The sequence below is a fragment of the Glossina fuscipes genome, unplaced genomic scaffold (assembly GCF_014805625.2).
Source record: "Glossina fuscipes isolate IAEA_lab_2018 unplaced genomic scaffold, Yale_Gfus_2 61646, whole genome shotgun sequence".
Lineage (NCBI taxonomy): Eukaryota > Metazoa > Arthropoda > Insecta > Diptera > Glossinidae > Glossina > Glossina fuscipes.
Window position 1 is genome coordinate 1,130,020 of NW_024003855.1, and position 2,890 is coordinate 1,132,909.

The following is a 2,890-nucleotide window of genomic DNA, read 5'->3' on the forward strand; positions in this document are numbered from 1 at the left end:
GATATATTAATTGGCCTCAAAGCCTTGATGCTGTTGGATTTTTTTTTTAAGCAAAATTTTTTTTAAGCAATCGGCGATATTTGAACCATCATAACTCGTGATATCATAAAAATTAGATTGCGAATGAATTCGTTTTAATACATCTATGTAGGAACTAACAAAAAATTTAGTGCAAGAATTTCACCGACTATTTAAAATGAATACATGAAACATGTACCACATATAAGTACATATGAATAGTTAGACGTGCGAAAGAATATAACAATTCTTAGATTTTGTATTGTACTCTACGCTCTGGCAGAAAACTTTTGTACAGGTCTTATAACAAATTCCAGGCTACCGAAACTATATGTATAATTAAACGTTTACCTCGTACAATAGCAGCTTCTAACCTCTATATTGCCACTTCACTTTGTTTCAAAGAAAATTCTGGCGTCAAGCAAATATAATTACTTTTGTTTAAGATAAACCCCATAGCCGATATTCGTCATGTATATTCTTTCTATATTCATGACTGCTTTAGAAATTGTAGCTTCGCATTTTGAGTTTTAGTATCTCGTTTGAAATTTTCAGGCACACTACGCGATGCTACATTTTAGTTGATGACCTGTAAACATGCTCATTTTACTAATAAAATTTTTAAATATATCGTCACAACGACCTTCAAAAATATGTTATATGGGACTTATGGTCATCTAAAAATGATGGATGTTGTAACCATCAAATTTTTTCTAACAGTTGAAAAACGAACAATGCAGTAAGATGACATCATTTCCAATAAATAACCGCAAAGTCTGTGAAATAAGCCTGTCGAATTTATGCTGTAACGCTAAAAAGACAAAACTAACGTTGTTTAAATGAACATTAACAGAAAGTTACTATACAGGATAACTGCACCAAAAATAAATATTGGGCTATCGTGTATTTCAGGAAAACAAAATACGTTTGCTGAGTATGTCATACTTTGCTAACTATCCACAATTTACTTGTTTATTTTCGATTGACTGCTTTTTGCACTGAAATATTTTATCAAATGATTTATTTATTATCTTTCTTTGAATTTAAAACCCTTAGGTATTTTGCTGGGATACAAATAATTTATGTTGCTATTCAATAACATTGCCATTAACTAGACAAGAATAAGCACAATCATATCTATTATACATTACATGCGATGACTTCAATATATCTACCAGGTGTAAAAGTTAATGTTCACATGGACAAAGTGTTAATATCAAGAGACAAATAAAGATAATTAGACTACCGTCTATCTCGGGCTACATATTTTCTTAACAAATATGGATACTTCGTACCGAAAGAACATTTCGAGGCCATTTACGTGAGTATTAATTTTTCGTAATAATAATGGTACTCAGCAAACAATAACCCATAGATTAAAAATGTGTTAATCAACGCGCGGAATGTCTGGTAAATGCAGCAGAAGTAATAAATCACCCTAGATCAGAGGTGATAACTTTTGCAGGATGGGTTATACAATGCGAGATCAACCCTTATTATGCTGAAAAATCTTTCTTTAATGCTTATTGTATTGCTTTGTTTTTATGTTGATTGTTCTGTTGATCCACATTATGGTTACTTGTGCATCCGCTATGATCCTTTGCCCTTTTTCATTACCTATCGCGAGCTAGTAGTGCTGTCATTGGAATCACGCAGCAGAAGTAGCTCTTACCTACGCTTAAAATATCGACCAAGTCCCATTGCGGTTAAGCGCTAAGTGCCTACTATATTTGTATCGCAATATGTAACAGTTGAGTTGAATTATATGAATATCCCTTTTGTTTTTATACGTGAAAGACGGAAACAGGTCATACAGGTTTACGATTTTTTACAGATGTTTTAAAGTTTTAATTCTGCGCTTGTTTACGAATGGATTGTTCCACCTGTCAAACTTAAATTGTGGAATTACACTAAAGGCACGCGTGTCCTTGTTAAATGTACATATGACGCAAGATAGCCCTCACCTTAATATAATTTCATTCGTCAATCGCTACGTCAAGATGAAATATTCGCGAATGGAATTCCGGAGTTTTAATTGCTGACTTTCGTCAGTTTTTGGCATTACATACCATCGGCTTTATTAACTTCACCAAGAATATGTCATCTACAGCATTTAAAAATATCTTAGCTTGTTCTTATTCGCTAAATTACTGTTGGTTGTAGTATCTCTGAAGAAGGAAAGATGTCTTTACTTTCTCTTCACATCCGAAAGATTTTTGGATAATGCGTAGTTTTTTATTGCAGGAAAAAGAATCTTAAATATCATGCTTTTTTGAGTGATGAAGAATAAATCAATTTATTCTTTAAGCAAGTACACTTTGAAATATTTCTAAATAAATTTGCTATGAAGACCTAAAATTACATTAATATCAATGATTCGAATGTTACTATCGCTCAGCTTATATGCAGTTGTGTCAAAAATCGATATTGTATAAAAAAATCACTTGTTCTGCTTTTTATGTATTTTAACCGACATCGGCACACACATTTTTCCACTATTTAAAATATGTTTTGCAAATAAAGAATTTTTATTGATTTGAGCTCAATTTCCGACTAATTTTTTAAAAATTATTCGTTCATGTTAATGCCTCTTGTTAAGCTCGTTGATGTCTAAAGTATACCTTTCCTTTAAACAAAAAATCTTTATAAATTTGTATTGAGCTGTACGCATAATTTTTCACCTTATTTTATTTTAAAAAATGCGTTTTACAAAGAATTTTACACAAAGTTATATGTAAGTACATTTATATCCCAAATTCACGCAAATGTTTAATCGTTTATATGTTATACATATACATATATAATCTATACATATAACAATACAACAAATACAATAGCTCAATAAAGTCTACTTACACTACGCAAAATTAAA

The 2,890-nt window shown here is 31.1% G+C and overlaps 1 protein-coding gene across 2 annotated transcripts in view; it reads right to left on the reverse strand.

Moving 5' to 3' along the window:
- The window catches only part of LOC119643799 (phosphatidylinositol 5-phosphate 4-kinase type-2 beta), a 35,471-nt gene extending 33,110 nt beyond the window's left edge, over positions 1-2,361 (reverse strand). For both annotated transcript variants that reach the window (XM_038043302.1, XM_038043301.1), the window contains exon 1: positions 2,088-2,361. The gene's annotated coding sequence lies outside the window, so the exon portion shown is untranslated. The remainder of the gene's footprint in view (positions 1-2,087) is intronic.
- Positions 2,362-2,890: the final 529 nt, after the last annotated feature.